Source organism: Pristiophorus japonicus, chromosome 11 (assembly GCF_044704955.1).
Source record: "Pristiophorus japonicus isolate sPriJap1 chromosome 11, sPriJap1.hap1, whole genome shotgun sequence".
NCBI classification, from domain to species: domain Eukaryota; kingdom Metazoa; phylum Chordata; class Chondrichthyes; family Pristiophoridae; genus Pristiophorus; species Pristiophorus japonicus.
Genome location: NC_091987.1, coordinates 209172199 through 209190339, shown reverse-complemented (window position 1 = coordinate 209190339; position 18141 = coordinate 209172199).

Below are 18141 nucleotides of genomic sequence, written 5' to 3'. Positions count from 1 at the left end.
CAAGCCACGTATTCATCTAAGCTATCCTGCGATTACTACTCTGACTAGCACGTGGCACTGGTAGCAATCGTGAGATTACTACTTTTGAGGTCCTACTTTTTAATTTAGCTCCTAGCTCCCTAAATTCGACTTGTAGGACCTCATCCCATTTTTTACCTATATCGTTGGTACCGAAATGCACTACGACAACTGGCTGTTCACCCTCCCTTTTCAGAATGCCCTGCACCCGCTCCGAGACATCCTTGACCCTTGCACCAGGGAGGCAACGCACCATCCTGGAGTCTTGGTTGCGGCCGCAGAAACATCTATCTATAGAAGCAGGAGTAGGCCATTCGGTCCCTCGAGCCTGCAATGGCTGATCTACATCAACTCCACTTTCCTGCACAATCCCCATATCCCTTAATTCCCGTAATATCCAAAAATCAATCGACCTCTGTCTTGAATATGCTCAAAGACTGAGCCTCCATAGCCCTCGGGGGTAGAGAATTCCAAAAATCCGAGTGAAGAAGTTTCTCCTCATCTCAGTCCTAAATGGCTGACCCCTTATTCTGAGACCATGACCCCTGGGTCTAGACTCCCCAGCCAGAGTAAACATCATCATCATCATCATCATCATCATCATCATCATCATAGGCAGCCCCTCGGAATCGAGGAAGACTTGCTTCCATTCTTAAAATGAGTACTTAGGTGGCTGAACAGTCCAATACGAGAACCATAGTCCCTGTCACAGCTGGGACAGATAGTCGTTGAAGGTAAGGGAGGGTGGGAAAGGTTTGCCGCACACTCTTTCCGCTGCCTGTGCTTGATTCTGCATGCTCTCGGCGATGAGACCCGAGGTGTACAGTGCCCTTCTGGATGCACTTCCTCCACTTAGGGTGGTCTTTGGCCAGGGACTCCCAGTTGTCAGTGAGGATGTTGCACTTTATCAGGGAGGCTTTGAGGGTGCCCTTGTAACGTTTCCTCTGCCCACCTTTGGCTCGTTTGCTGTGAAGGAGTTCCGAGTAGAGCGCTTTCTTTGGGAGTCTCGTGTCTCGCGGACAATGTGACCTGCCCAGCGGAGCAGATCAAGTGCGGTCAGTGCTTCGATGCTGGGGATGTTGGCCTGGTCGGGAACGCTAATATTGGTGCATCTGTCTTCCCAGGGGATTTGTAGGATCTTGCGGAGACATCGTTGATGGTATTTCTCCAGCGACTTGAGGTGTCTACTGTAAATGGTCCATGTCTCTGAGCCATACAGGAGGGCGGGTGTCACTACAGCCCTGTGACGTATCCAGCATTTAACCGACACACATGCGAGATAGCTACTAAAAGCCGACTGACTCTCAACAACTTGGGTGTTGTTCCAAGATTCCTTCCGGCGAAGACTCCATCGCTTTCTCTGAGTTTCTCTCACTCACTCTCTCTGCCATACATACTCTGATGTCTCCACTTTCTAACAGTTAATGTTACTTTATTGAACTGTTAGTCATGAACGATCTTGTATGATCACGTTTTACTTAACACTTTCTTAGAGCCTACGGCTTTAGATGCTCGACAAGTGTGAAACAACAAAGTTACCACGTTAATTGGCCGTGATTTGTTCACACTCAGATAGAATCTTGTTAAACAGCTATTTATTTGTTTACCCTTCTTTTCTCATCTCCGTTGAGAGCACAGTTCAGTTGGCAGTGCTCTTGCCTCCGAGTCTGAAGGTTCTGGGTTCCAGCCCCATTTGAACACTTGAGCAATTCATCTAGGCTGAAGTTTCAATTCAGCTCTGAGGGAGTGCTGCACTGTTGCAGGTGTTGTTGTTCTTGGTGACTGCCAAGCGCAAAATCGTATACACGGCCAAAGGATTATAGTTTACAACGTAAAATCATTGTACAGGAAGAGAGATGTGATAATGTAACTGTTGATCTTTCTCTATTCCTGAACGTGCAGATTCATGTTGGGTTCCAGTTTCACGAGCTCACCTGATCCACTGGTACTCAACCAAGCAATCGATGAGAGGTCGAAATTCGGTTGATAACGCCACCCATTAGCACCGGAAAGGGGCGGCTAAGGGGACTTACTGTGGGCGGGGAGCGGGTTCCTGGCCTCCGGAGAAATTTAGTTGGGCGGTGGGGGCAGCGGCAAGAGGTACCGCTGCTGGCTCGGTGACCACCCGCGTGGTGACATCATCGAGCGCGCCACGCCCCCCCCCTTGCCGCTGCGGCTGCGAGATTCGGTGAGTACGGTGGCCTTACCGGCAGGCGTCGGTACAGCCTGGGAAAGGTGGCGGGACATCGGGGCCATCCCGGGGCGGGAACGTCCAGAGATCAAGGTAAGTTGTTACCTTTAATGTATCAATGGCACCAGTGGGGAAGTGTTGGTGTGGGGCAGAGAAATTTTCTGAAAGCTGTTTTTCCCTTCAGTTTTTTTCAACTCACTGGCAGCTTACCGTGGGGAAATTCGGTCGTCCTCCTGAGGTAACGCTCGGTTAGCGTCCGAAGGGTGAGTGTGCATCGCCACTTTTAGCGCTGCTCTCTCAACTTCGGGCGGGAAAACCGAATTTGGCAGTTTGAGGCGGTGATTAACGCCTGGCGGTAAAATCTCCACTCAGCCGGTGTCGTCACCTCAAAAACGGCGGTACCGAGTTTCAACCCCTGAGAGCTCAGACAAAGTAGTCAGGACTTTGCACCCTGCTTTGATTGAGGTAAATCACTGACAGGAGGGGTTCTTCCAAATTTGGGGTCATTTAAACATAGGAGGCGGATTGTGTGATCCCTGATGTGGAGTCCTGCTGAGATGGGGAGGGTGGGGGGGGCGGTATTTAACTGTGGCAGGCCCCTCCCAGGGCTGCAACACCAGGGCTGACAGGAAAATTCTTCAGCACACCCTCTACCGACCTGTAAATGTACAACACATGGCAGCATCAAGTAACCAGCATTCAACTAACATAGTGCCAGAACTATGCTACAAGACGTGTTTTCTCTCTTTTACATCTCCTTTGCATATGGCCCTTGTGAAATGGGATCAGGAGGAAGATGCGAGGCGTTGGGGACACGGAGCACGCCTGTGAGCGATTCTCTATCCATCCTAAATGGGCTAAAAAATTGGAGTGGGGATGTGTGGAAGGTTTAGAATAATTGACTATAACATTTAAAATAACATGTTGAGATACATAATATGAGTAATTTACATAAGAAATAAGAGCAGGAGTAGGCCATTTGGCCCCTCGAGCCTGCTCTGCCATTCAATGATATCATGGCTGATCTTCTACCTCAACTCCACTTTCCTGCACTATCCCCATACCCCTTGATTCCCTTAATATTCAAAAATCTATCGATCTCTGTCTTTAACATACTCAACGACTGAGCATCCACAGCTGTCTGGGGTAGAGAATTCCAAAGATTCACCACCCTCTGAGTGAAGAAATTTCTCCTCATCTCAGTCCTAAATGGCCGACCCCTTATCCTGAGACTGTGACCCCTGGTTCTAGATTCCCCAGCCAGGGGGAAACATTCTCCCTGCATCTACCCTGTCAAGCCCTGTAAGAATTTTGTATGTTTCAATGTGATCACCTCTCATTCTTCTAAACTCTAGAGAATATAGGCCTAGTCTACTCAATCTCTCCTCATAGGACAATCCCCCCAATCCCAAGAATCAGTCTGGTGAACCTTCGCTGCACTCCCTCTATGGCAAGTATATCCTTCCTTCGATAAGGAGACCAAAACTGTACATAATACTCCAGGCGTGATCTCATCAGGGCCCTATATAATTACAATAAGATGTCTGTACTCTTATACTCAAATCCTCTCGTAATAAAGGCTATTTGACACATGACATGTGGTCAATGCAACATGAATAGGAGGAAAAAGGTGACTTTGGACCTGTGGTCCCAAAGCTCTCCACCACTGGGGGGCTTGCTCACCTCAGGTCTGGGTCTGTTGTAGACCAATTGATAGAGATGGATCGCTGTGATTGGTCAAGAGTTGCATTATCGTTGTATCGTGCAACTACCGGGATGGTAGGAGGCGAACTAGATGGACTATGGTCTTTTTTCGTCTGGCAATTCCTATGACTATTTCACCAAAACCGCATTAGCAGGCCTGATCCAATCTTCACTCTGTTGTCTGCACACACACAACTTTCAGCAAGAGTCACTGGACAGCAATCTGGAGCGTGGACCATGACTGATTTTTTACTTTTTGCCCCTGCCTATGTTATCCTGGCTGAGATCCAATCATACGGCATGGGATCAAACCTGGGATCTTCTAATCTGATTTGATAGACATCAGAGGGTGGGGGTGGGGAATGGTTTTATGCAAGAAAGTGAGGGTAAGAAAGGTGCTTGTGATCCCATCCAGTGTCTGCCACGACCATTAACATTAATTGCATTTACACCATTTGAATCTCCCAGTTCAGACTCACCTCCCCAAGCACCCTGGTAATAAGGAATAGCATTGTCATCAACGTGCCCAGCATTTTCTAACCACGGCTGTGATTTCCTTCCTCCTAAAGTGGTTCCTGCCGATTTTTGCCCAGCCGAGTGCTTCACGGAGTGTGTGCAGCCGTCAGGCCAGTCACAGCAAGACTGCCTTAAGACCGCTAATCAGCTTACAGGTCTGATTTAGAGCCTCTGTGTTATCTTTAACTGCTTCTCCTGTGTCCTTGTAATCACCCTTGAGCAGCGCTAATGCAAACAACTGAATGCTTCGGATCAATGGAATGTGTTCATGGCTGTGAGCAAAGGTAATGAACAACAACACAACTCGTGTATTTTTCATCCATTACATGATTTTAGATAAAGAGACTGCATCCTAAAAGTTAACAATGTTTAATCAATATGGAGTGTGGATAGTGTGGAGTTCTACACACTGGTTGATAGCAAGATTCAACTAAGGTTTCAATCTTGTTTTTTTTTTATTCATTCATGGGATGTGGGCATCGCTGGCAAGGCCAGCGTTTATTGCCCATCCCTAATTGCCCACGAGAAGGTGGTGAGCTGCCTTCTTGACAACTGAGTGTCGTGCTGGGCCATTTCAGAGGGCAGTTAAGAGTCAACCACATTGCTGTGGGTCTGGAGTCACATATCGGCCAGACCGGGTAAGGGCGGCAGATTTCCTTCACTAAAGGACATTAGTGAACCAGATGGGTTTCTATGACAATTTGGTAGTTGTATGGTCCCCATTACTGATACTAGCTTTCTTTTTAATTCCAGATTTATTTAATTAGCTGAATTTAGATCCCACAGCTGCCGTGGTGGGATCTGTAATTCTAGTCAGCCATTCTCAATAAAATTATAACATTCAAAGTTTTCAGATCTTACATCAGCTGCCAAGGCCCCAAACTCTGGAATTCCCGCCCTAATCCTCTCTGCCTCTCTCTCCTTCTTTACAACGTTCCTTAAGCTGTGGGAAGGATGCAAAGAGGCTGAAAAGGGATAACGACCAATTAAGTGATTGGGCAAGAAGGTGGCAGATGGAGTATAATGTGTCATAAGAACATAAAAAATAGGAGCAGGAGTCGGCCATTTGGCCCCTTGAGACTGCTCCGCCATTCAATAAGATCACGGCTGATCTGATCTTGGCCTCAACTCCACTTTCCTGCCTGTTCTCCATAACCCTTGACTCCACTATAGTTCAAGAATCTTTCTATCTCCTTGAATATATTCAATGACTCAACCTCCACAGCTCTCTGGGGTAGAGAATTCCAAAGATTCACGACCCTCTGAGAGAAGAAATTCCTCCTCATCTCTGTCTTAAATGGATGAACTGTGAAATTATCCAGGTAAGGAGAATGGAAAAGCAGAATAATTTTTAAAAGGGGAGAGACTAGTAAATGTTGGTATTCAGAGGAATTTGGGTATCCTTACACATGAATCACAGAAAGCTAACATGCAGGTATAGCAAGCAATTAGAATGGCAAATGGTATGTTGGCCTTTATTGTAAAGGGGTTGGAGTATAAGAGTAAGGAAGTCTTGCTGCAATTATATAGGGCTTTGGTGAGACCACACCTGGAGTACTGTGTACAATTTTGGTCTCCTTACCCAAGGAAAGATATACTTGCCTTCGAGGGGATGCAATGAAGGTCCATTAGATTGATTCCTGGGATTAGAGGGCTGTCCTATGAGGAGAGATTGAGTTAAATGGGCCCATATTCTCTGGAGTTTGGAAGCATGAGAATCTTCATATCAAATTCTGAGAAGGCTTGACAGGGTAGACGCTGTTTCCCCTGGCTGGAGAGCCAAAAACTAGGGGGCATAGACTCAGGATAAGAAGTAAGTCATTTAGGGCAGAGATGAGGAAAAATTTCTTCACTCAAAGGGTTATGAATCTTTGGAATTCTCTGCCCCAGAGGGCTATGGATGTTGAATCGTTGAGTATATTCAAGGCTGAGATAGATAGATTTTTGGATTCCAGGGGAATCAGGGGATATGGGGATAGTGCAGGAAAGTGGAGTTGAGGCAGAAGATCAGCCATGATCATAGTGATATGGTGGAGCAGGCTCGAGATGTCGTATGGCCTACTCTTATTTCTTATGCCAGGCCAGGTATGGTACATAGAAACATAGAAACATATGAAATAGGTGCAGGAGTAGGCCATTCGGCCCTTCGAGCCTGCACCACCATTCAATATGATCATGGTTGATCATGCAACTTCAGTACCCCATTCCTGCTTTTTCTTCATATCCCTTCATCCCTTTAGCCGTAAGGGCCACGTCTAACTTCCTTTTGAATATATCTAATGAACTGGCCTCAACAACTTTCTGTGTTAGAGAATTCCACAGGTTCACAATTCTCTGAGTGAAGAAGTTTCTCCTCATCTTGGTCCGAAATGGCTTAACCCTTATCCTTAGATTGTGACCTCTACAGATCATGTTAAAAGGGCAGTGCTACCGTGAGATCTCAGACTCAGATGAAAGAGAATCCCAGGCACAGATCAGGCAGTAGTAAATTAGCGGGCAGGGAACCACCAGCCATGACTCGTTTGCTAATGATCGTTTGGAAAATTCTTGCTCCGTTTTCTGATGTTCTCATTGACCAAATGTTTGATCACTGGTCTGAATATCTCCAGCTGTGGCTCAGTGGGCAGCACACTCGCCTGTGGGTTCGAGTCCGAAGGTTGTGGGTTCAAGTCCCACTCCAGGGACTTTAGCACATAAATCTAGGCTGACACTCACAGTGCTGAGAGAGTGCCACACTGTCGGAGGTGCTATCTTTTGGATGAGACGTTAAACCGAGGCCCCGTCTGCTTTGTAAAAGATCCCATGACACTATTTTGAAGAAGAGCAGGGGAGTTATCCCTGGTGTCCTGGCTAGTATTTATCCCTCAATCAACATAACAAAAACAGATTATCTGGTCATTATCACTTTGCTGTTCCTGGGAGCTTGCTGTGTGGGAATTGACTGCTGCATATCCCACATTACAACAGTGATCACACTCCAAAAATGTACTTCATTGGCTGTAAGGTGCTTTGAGACGTCCGGTGGTTGAGAAAGGCGCTATTTAAATGTGAGCTTTTATGTGGCACCTTGGCATCAAATTTTGTTTGATAATGGTCCTGTGAAGCACCTTGGGACGTTTTATTATGTTAAAGGTACTATATAAATGCTAATTGTTGTTGTTAAATGAGGCTTCTATCTTACCAAATTCATGTTGCTCTCCCTGCTCAGAACGGACTGTTCCACTGAAGATGTCATAAGGCGAACTTTGCCCCTTCACCCGACGAAAGGTCATCGGCCTGAAACGTTAACTCTGTTTCTCTCGCCACAGATGTTGCCTGACCTGCTGAGTGTTTCCAGCATTTTCAGTTTTTATATCACGACATCAACTGTTCAATTTGTGGCATGACGGAGTGGAACAGTTCATGCACAGGTGAGGGGAGCGTAATAATTGGGACACTGTTTTTCGGTTAGATGTTGAGAATTTTTCCCCAGCGGATTTTAATTAAACCGATAATTCTCAGTTAGAATTTGTGTTAACTATTGGGGTGAAGTCACTCTATGGGATATTAGCAACATGTTAATATGTTTATATGAGATACCTTTGTCCATCAGAGCTGTTAACTCGTTTATTTTAACAAATCCCTCGGTGCAATTTAACCCCACATATCTTTGTTGTTCTCTTGGGAACTGCTAGTTTATTTTTAAAGAGTGGGTTTTGAGGGGAGGGGAGAGTGGTGAGGGTAATTGTGACTTTAATTCTAGAAAATCTCCTGTAACCAAAAGTGGTATCAGAAGCAACCCACTTGTTTTTGAAGTATTTCAATTTAATCATGACTCCAAACAGGCCCGAACATCGCCGGGGGGGATGAAGGCCCGGCTGTGAGGGTGGGGAGAGAGACGATAGGGCCCAAACCTGTGGTCGGAACTGGTCGCAGGCTCACTGGACGCTGTCGGGGATCGGGTGAAGCAGCTGAGGTGGCCACATCCAGTGGGGAGTGAAAGGCCTGGCAGCAGGAAGGTCCAGGCAGAAGGTAAGTCCGTCGCTCAGTGACGAAGGTGAGCTGGCATGGTTGGCGGATCGACAGTGGGCCCAGGTAGCTGCTCTTGCGGCACGGGTTTTAGGGGCAAGAGAGATATCTCCTTTAGGGGAGAAATGCACCCACTATTAGGGCCGGGGCGGGGGGGGGGGGGGGGGGTTGCGGTGGAGGTGGGGGGGCGGTGGGAGAGAAAAGTGAAGGATGGCAGCAGATGGCCAGAGAGAAATTCATTCAGGGAGAGCTCCCTCGGGAGCTGCCACCCCATCCGCCATCTTGGATCTCCTTCGCCAAGACTCCGCCTTCGACACGAGTGTCCTCGGCTCCATCCTGCAGCATGCTACCCGCCACCACCTCAGCAAAACCCCAGCCCTGCACGAGGTAGAAAAGGCCATCCGTCAGCTCAAGAACAACAAGGCGCCAGAAGCAGATGGAATCCCCGCCGAGGCACTAAAGTATGGCGAGAGGCACTATTGGCACGAATGCATGACCTCATCTCTCTTATCAGGAAGGAGGAGAGCATGCCGGGAGATCGCAGAGATGCCGTAATCGTGACCATCTTCAAAAAAGGAGACAAGTCCGACTGCGGCAACTACAGAGGAATCTTCTTGCTATCGGCCACTGGGAAAGTCAGCGCAAGAATCCTCCTCAACCATCTTCTCCCTGTGGCTGAAGAGCTCCTCCCAGAGTCACAATGCAGATTCCGTCCACTAAGGGGTACAACGGACATGACCGTCACCGCACGATAACTACAAGAGAATGCAGGGAACAGCACCAACCCTTGTACACGGCCTTCTTTGACCTCACAAAGGCCTTTGACATTGGCATCCGTGAGGGACTATGGAGCGTCCTCCTTATTTTCGGCTGTCCCGAAAAGTTTGTCACCAGCCTCCGCCTGCTCCACGACGACATGCAAGCCTGACCAACTAATCCACCATAGACCCAATCCACGTCTGGACTGGGGTCAAGCAAACTGCATCATCGTGCCAATGCTCTTCTTGATCTTCCTCGCTGCAATGCTCCATCTCAACAGGCTCCCCGCTGGAGTGGAACGAAACTATAGAACCAGTGGGAACCTGTTCAACCTTCATCGCCTCCAAGCTAGATCTAAGGTCGACCCATCCTCTGTCATTGAACTACAATACGTGGACGACGCTTGTGTCTACACACATTCAGAAGCTGAACTCCAAACCATCGTCAACACCTTCACCAAGGTGTACGAAAGCATGGGCCTTACAGTAAGACAAAGATGCTCCACCAACCTGACTCCACCACACAGCACTGCCCCCCAGTCATTAAAATCCATGGCGCGGCCTTGGACAACGTGGACCACTTTCCATACCTCGGGAGCCTACTATCAGCAAGGGCAGACATTGACAACGAGGTCCAACACCGCCTCCAGTGTGCCAGCACAGCCTTTGGTCGCCTGAGGAAGAGGGTGCTTGAAGACCATGACCTCAAATCTGGCACCAAGCTTATGGTCTACAGGGCAGTGGTGATACCCGCCCTCCTATATGGCTCAGAGATGTGGACCATTTACAGTAGACACCTCAAAGTGCTGGAGAAGTACCACCAGCGCTGCCTCCGCAAGATCCTGCAAATCCACTGGGAAGATAGACGCACCAACGTCAGATCAGGTCAACATCCCCAACATCGAAGTACTGACCACACTCGACCAGCTCCGTTGGACAGATCGCATTGTCCGCATGACCGACACGAGACTCCCAAAGCAAGCGCTCTACTCGGAACTCCTACACAGCAGGCGAGCCCCAGGTAGGCAGAGGAAACGTTTCAAGGACACCCTCAAAGCCTCCTTGATAAAATGCAACATCCCCACCAACACCTGGGAGTCCCTGGCCCAAGACCGCCCTAAGTAGAGGAAGAGCACCCAGGAGGGCACTGAGCACCTCGAGTCTCGTCGCCGAGAGCATGCAGAGAACAAGCGCAGGAGTGTGCAGCAAACCAGACTCCCCACCCACCCTTTCCTTCAATGACTGTCTGTCCCATCCCGTGACAGAGACTGTAATTCCCGTATTGGACTGTTCAGTCACCTGGGAACTCAATTTTCGAGTGGAAGCAAGTCTTCCTCGATTTTGAGGGACTGCCGATGATAATGATGATGAACTCCAAACAGTCACCTGCACCATACCATGAGGAAAAGTGATTATCATTAACACATCTTATTCTGCGCACAGTGATGCAATCACTATACAATAGAACATTCGACAACTTTGAACTGCTGTGAATAGACGAGACAAGCTTGCCAGAAATGCAATCAGATAAACCACGTGCCTCCTCTAAAAACGTACATCGCAATAATCGTTCGCACTTGTGAAAGAATGTAAATGAATTGGAAAGTGCTGAGGCAGTAGCAACATTTCATGTCCTTGCATCAAAAATATTTTTAACCCCCACCCCGAACCGACGATTCTGTTCGAAGTAGCTACATAGTTCGAATGAGACGTTAAACCAAGTCTCTCCTCTCAGGTGGATGTAAAAGATTCCATGGCATTGTTTCGAAGAAGAGCAGGGGAGTTACCCCCGGTGACCTGGGGCCAATATTTATCCTTCAACCAACATCACTAATTATCTGGTCATTATCATATTGCTATTTGTGGAAGCTTGCTGTGCGCAAATTTGTTTTATGAGGATGTTGCCGGGAGTGGAGAAATTAGCTATGAGGAGAGATTGGATAGGCTGGATTTGTTTTCCTTGGAACAGAGGAGGCTGAAAGGAGACCTCGTTGAGGTGTATAAAATTATGAGGGGCCTGGATATAGTGGATAGGAAGGACCTATTTCCCTTAGCAGCGGGGTGAACAACCAGGGGGCATAAATTTAAAGTAATTGGTAGAAGGTTTAGAGGAGATGTGAGAGGAAATTTCTTCATCCAGAGGGTGGTGGGGATCTGGAACTCACTACCTGAAAGGGTGGTAGAGGCAGAAACCTTCACCACATTTAAAAAATACCTGGATGTGCACCTGAAGTGCCGTAACCTACAGTGTTACGGACCTAGAGCTGGGAAGTGGGATTAGGCTGGGTAGCCTCTGGGCATGGACACGATGGGCCAAAATGGCCTTCTTCCATGCTGTAAACTTCTATGATCAATGATTGCTTGCTACACTATAACAATGACTGCACTTCAAAAAAGTACTTACCGTATATACTCGCGTATCATGCGACTTTTGAAGACCTAAATTGTAACCTAAATTTGGGGGGTCGCATGATACGCGAGATACAAAATTTGCGGGTGTGAAGTGCTGGCCAAGATTAGGCTGTTGGGCTGTTAAGCAGACCGTATCCACGCTGAATCTCGGCAGGTATCTCCTGGGCTGGATTGCAGCCTCCATTGTCGCTTGTACTGTATCTTTGCTGTGGTCTAGAGATCGCCACCCACAACTCCCTCTGAAGTTTGCTGCATTATTAGAGGCTCCATCTATCTCAGCCCATGCTTCTTTTACCCACAAACACAGTAGAGGCTGTGGCTGAACGACGCTAGTCAAAGCCAGCTGGAATGATTGCTATATCGGTGTTCGATTCGCGAACAGCTTTCACAACAGAATCCACTCGATGTTTCATGATTCGGTTGTTAAGGTCTGTATTCGATCGTTGTTATGTTGTTAGGGTACTTGTTACGTGTTAGGTACTTGTTAAACTTGTTTGAAAGCCTAGCCTAGTGGCATCTGGTATCTCAAAAAAGTGACTCGCATGATACATGAGATATATGATAAAATCATGTTTTGGGGACGAAAATTTAGGGGTCGCATGATACGTGAGATCGTAGGATACGCGAGTATATACGGTAATTGGATGTGAAGCGCTTTGGGATGTCCTGAGGCCATGAAAGACGCTATATAAATGCAAGTCTTTCTTTCTTTGAATAGCCTGTTGAGGAATGTGAGTCATCCCGAGAACCATAACAAAATAACAATTTCTATAACTTGGATCGAGTGCTGGGTGTGGCCAGTATGGTGAAGTCTACCTTTCTCCCCAGTGCTCCCAGCAGAATTTATGTTACCCTGATAGTCGCGTGGAAAAAAGGGGGGTGGGGGGAGGGGTACACGGTGATGTGCCCCTGGTAGGGGAGTGACAGACTCCAGAGGGAAGACAGCTCCCATTGTCTCGGTACACCAGTGTGGTCTTTATACCCACCAACAACAAGCTGTATTTATGTAGTGCCTTCTCAGGAGCGTTATGAAACAAAATTTGACACCGAGCCACATAAGGAGACATTGGGACAGGTGACCGAAAGCCTGGTGAAAGAGGTAGGTCTTAGGGAGTGTCTTAAAGGAGGAGCGAGAGATAGAGAGGCGGAGAGATTGAGGGAGGGAATTCCAGAGCTTAGGGCCCAGGCAGCTAAAGGCACGTCTTCCAATGCTGGAGCGACAAAGATTGAGGATGAGCAAAAGGTCAGAGCTTGGAGGACTGCAGAGATCTTGGAGGGTCGTAGGGCTGGAGATAGGGAGAACATAAGAACATAAGAGCAGGAGTCAGCCATTTGGTCCCTCGAGCCTGCTCCGCCATTCAATAAGATCATGGCTGATCTGATCGGAGGGGCGAGGCCATGGGGGGGATTTGAAAACAAGGAGCCAATGTAGGTCAGCAAGCCCAGGGGGTGGTGGGTGAGTTAGGAACCGGGCGGCATTTGATAAAAGAGTATTCTTTGGATTTTGTAAACCTGGATTTATCTGCACATGTATCTCCAATACCCAGAAGTACCATTAGACGCAGGCTCCCGGGAAGTAGTAAAATTAATTTCATAATATGATACTGGGCCATAAATACCGTGGAGCATGATGGTGAACATGATGATCACAGTAATGAAACTACATAGAGTCCCCAGTTAGTGAAACGTTGGCTTATTTTACTTTAAGTGCTCATTAACTTCAGGTAGAAGCTCAGCAAGTAATAAAACAACGTGCTCTTTTGCAAACATGCTGTTGCGACTCACTGGGATTGGAGCTTTCAATTACATCTTCCCACTTCCTGGGAGCAGCGACTCCTGGCTGGGGGCGCGGCGCTCCCCGGAGCATCACCAGGCAAGCCGCGTAGCGCTGCCGATCACGCCCCGTTAGCGCCCCTGGACCCGCCCCAAGAGGAACAAGAGCGTGCGAGATTGCGGTCTGCTTCCTCTGAGTGGCGGCAAGGCCAATTCGGCAGCTGAGGCGGGACTTTGCCGCCGGGCGCAGCGAGTACCGTGCCGAGCAGGTTACCACCCCCTGGGCAATTTCTACCCCCCAATGTCTTCAGAAGGGGAGGAGAAAGAAGTTTGCACAGGAGCTTGGTAACATGGACATAAACATTAGACAGGCTGAACCTCCATTATCCGGAACCCTCGGGACCTGGCCTGTTCTGGATAAGGGATTTTTCGGGACGAGGGGTGGTCATGTTAAATTGGATGGTACAGGTACTGAGCAAGGGGATATCGGGGCTGGCTGGCTTGGGGCTGGGAGTGTGGCAGAGAGATCATGAGGGAAGAGGCGGTGGATCGCGGGGTCAGGCCAGCGATTGCGGGAGTCGGCAGTGAGGAAGGACTTCAAGTTGTTCAAGTCGGAGTTCTCGGCATGCGCCACCTGGTGGCCGGGAACGGTTGCGGACGAGGAGTGGTTCCGGATAAGAGAGTTCTGGATAAGGGAGGTTCAATCTGTATGGGGCAACCGAGTCCCTGCAGTACAGACCAAAGGATTGAACAACCTTGGATTGGTGTAGGCTGATATGGGAAGAGCGGCCACACGAGATACCAGAGGGTTTCGGTCACCAGAGACATTGTACCCCCAAGAAGTGTCAGGCTCCATCTTCAAACATTGCCCTTGTGAAGAATTCTTGCGTGCAAACCCTGCCGATTGCAAACCAGTAAGAGGTGAGTTTGCAGCTATATTGATGTTTACCAAGGAGTTTTGATAAGTAGAAATAATCTCAAAGCTTCTGTGTGATGAGCAAATTATTCAAGCCCTTACAAAAGCAGCAGTATTGAACTGTCTGGGTTGGATAGCGCCGTCGCTATTAGCAACAGTTTGGGCTATAGTGTTCATCCAGTCAAGGAGTCAGGTAGTCAAATTCAATTTCCTCAATAATTTGACAAGTTAACTCGATGCTTTGTTGCAGTAAATGTGGTACATTCTCTGCTACGGACTATTAGAAGTTGCATGATTTCCAGGGTGACACGGATTCTATCGCAAGGTGAAACTATAAGCACTCGTTTTTATGCTCTGGCACTACTTCACACTGGTCTACGCAATGTGATTATTTTTTTAAAAGAACAAATTCCTATTGCAGTGAAATAACTGCAGATATTAAAGACGTGCCTGTGGGAGAAGGGATTCAGTGAGTTTTCTCTAAGCTGAAGTCCAGCTCCGACTGATGGGATGGGTTATCCTCTCCTGCCTGCCTATGGAGAGAAAGCAGGAAAGGGGTACTGAGGTGAACAATCAGCCATGATCTTACTGAATGATCGTGCAGGCTCGATGGGCTGAATGGCCTACTCCTGCACCTATTTTTCTACTTTTCTACGTTTCGAAGTCCGACCCAAAATCAGTTTGGATGCACTCTCAATGCAGTTCCCATTAGGCATGTCACGTCTCAATGGGCAGCACTCTCTCTCTCGCCTCAGAGACAGAAGGTTGTGGGTTCAGGCCCTACTCCAGGGACTTTTCCCTCCCCGAGCCATATTCAGCCCGGGTGGGGGCGGGGGGGGGGAATTTTGAACGGTGCTCACTTCTGCCGGAAACGGCACAGTGAACCCGCTGTAAAGGTAAGTTTCCAGCGGTGAAGGGAGTAGCATGCGGGCTGCTGGAAAGTGGCCAGAACAGAGATTTTCAGCTCCAAAAAGGTAGGACTTCTTCAGACAATGCCCCTGCAAGGTATTCGAGTCGGTGCTTGAAGGCGACACCGCGCTGGAGCATTGCTGCGATCAGGGCCCTGGGTCACACACTGACCTTTCACACTCTGAGACAGCGGGTCACACACTGACCTTTCACACTCTTGGACAGTGGGTCACACACTGACCTTTCACACTCTGGGACAGTGGGTCACACACTGACCTTTCACACTCTGGGACAGTGGGTCACACACTGACCTTTCACACTCTGGGACAGTGGGTCACACACTGACCTTTCACACTCTGGGACAGTGGGTCACACACTGACCTTTCACACTCTGGGACAGTGGGTCACACACTGACCTTTCACACTCTGGGACAGCGGGTCACACACTGACCTTTCACACTCTGGGACAGCGGGTCACACACTGACCTTTCACACTCTGGGACAGTGGGTCACACACTGACCTTTCACACTCTTGGACAGTGGGTCACACACTGACCTTTCACACTCTGGGACAGTGGGTCACACACTGACCTTTCACATTCTGGGACAGTGGGTCACACACTGACCTTTCACACTCTGGGACAGTGGGTCACACACTGACCTTTCACACTCTGGGACAGTGGGTCACACACTGACCTTTCACACTCTGGGACAGTGGGTCACACACTGACCTTTCACACTCTGGGACACGGGGTCACACACTGACCTTTCACACTCTGGGACAGTGGGTCACACACTGACCTTTCACACTCTGGGACACTGGGTCACACACTGACCTTTCACACTCTGGGACATTGGATCACACACTTTTAATAGTTTTATTAATTTTAGTGTTTTGATTTCAGATTCCATCATCTGCAGTATTTAGCTTTTCATACCGTTTTATTAAACCTGCTGAGTGCTGCTCAGAGGTTTGCACATAGCCCTGTACTTTTGTACAACTTTCAGGTCTGACTCTTTAGTGGAGGCCTGTGGAGTGCAGAGACCTGCTTGGCCGGGTTCACCCCGAGGATGGGAGGAGTGTTGGGAGGGTGACACCTGCTCATAAGCAGGGCGGCACGCAGGAGAATGCATCGCCATCAGCACCGTGCAGACAGGCAGCGGACAAGGGAGGTAGCAGCCATGATTCGTTCATTCTGCACCAGACCGGCATGCCCGCCCTCTTCACCGGCCCGAATCAGGTTTGCGGTTGGCTGTTTGGGGACAAGGGATATCCCCTGTCCACTTGGCTGCTCACTCCACTGCGGAGCCCCAGGACAGCGCCAGAGCCTGCATACAATGACGCTCATTGTGCCACCAGGTGCATCATCGAGCAGTGCATAGGCATCCTAAAGCAGAGGATCCAGTGCCTGGACCGCTCTGGTGGCACCTTGCCTCAACCGGTCTCCATAATCGTCGTGGTCTGCTGCATGCTGCACAACCTGGCCATCATGAGGAGACAACCGCTGGAAGTCGAGCCAGCAGTACCACCGGAGGAGGAGGAGGAGAAGGAGGATCCCTGTCGCCCCAGAGCTAGGAGGCCCAACCCATCGCCACCCTGGCAAGGGCCGGATGCAGACTGGCCAGCACCCTCCTGGGAGGGTGAGTCCTCACATATATGGAGGTGCCTGACACCTCCCCTTGCAATCTCCCTCCGTGCATTATGTACTGGCGGCCTACCAGGTCTCCCCACGTCAGGACACAGTATTCTTCTTCTGTCCTCCACACCGTCGCATCAGTGTCTCCAGCTCCATATCAGTTGGCTCTCCTTGCACCTCTTACACCAGCCATCCTTCCAACCTCCTTCCCCCCCCCCCCCCCCCCCCCCCCCCTCAGGGCCTTGCCGCAAACCCGGGCCTGGGAGCAGCTGGCTCATTAGAAACCCTTACCTGCATGCTGAATCTCTCAGTAGTGATAACGCTCAAATTAAGACAGCCACACCGCTGAACAATCCACTTTGGAAGGGTTCATTAGCGCTGGAACCCATTTGGGTCACTTTTGGAGCTGAATATGGGGAGGCCCAGCCACGAAAAAATGTTGGCACTAATGGCCACAAAAATGTGGGGGAAGCACCAGCTTTCCAGCGGTGCTGAATTTCGGGCCCTCAGCATCCACAGCCCTCTGGGGCAGAGAATTCCATAGATTCACAACCCGCTGAGTGAAGAAATTCCTCCTCATCTCAGTCTTAAATGGCCCACCCCTTATCCTGAGACTATGCCCCCTAGTTCTAGACTCTCCAGCCCGGGGGAAACAACCTCTCAGCATCTACCCTGTCAATCCCCCTCAGAATCTTATATGTTTCAATGAGATCAGCTCTCAGTCTTCTAAACTCCAGAGAGTATAGACCCATTCTACACAATCCCTCATCATAAGACAGGCCTCTCATCCCAGGAATCAATCGAGTGAAGCTACATTGCACCGCCTCCAAGGCAAGTATATCCTTCCTTACTTTCTAAGAAAAAAATTCTGAATAATATCAACTGGACCTCAAACAGATCCGACAATGCCCAAACAAAACCCTGCCCCAAAGTTGTGTTACTCCGACACGCCCCTCACTTTAGAAAAACTTTGGATTTTAAATTTGCTTTGTTGCGCCTTAGCAATAACATTTACATTTCAGAAATGTGATCCGCTTATCGCTTTCCTAGGTTTGAACTTTCGCCTCTCTGCCGCTCCTTTCAAAGATCTCACAGGGCGATGGATTGCCTGGTGATGGTATCCTTGCTCAGGCATGTGGCTGTCTCTCTGTTCACTGTCAACTCACCCAGTGCAATCTCAACAACCAGGGGCAGAGTAACCGCGGGGCGCATTAACCGCAGGGCGGATTAACCACGGGGTGGATTAATCGTGGGATGGATTAACCACGGGTGGATTAACCACGGGGCAGATTAACCATG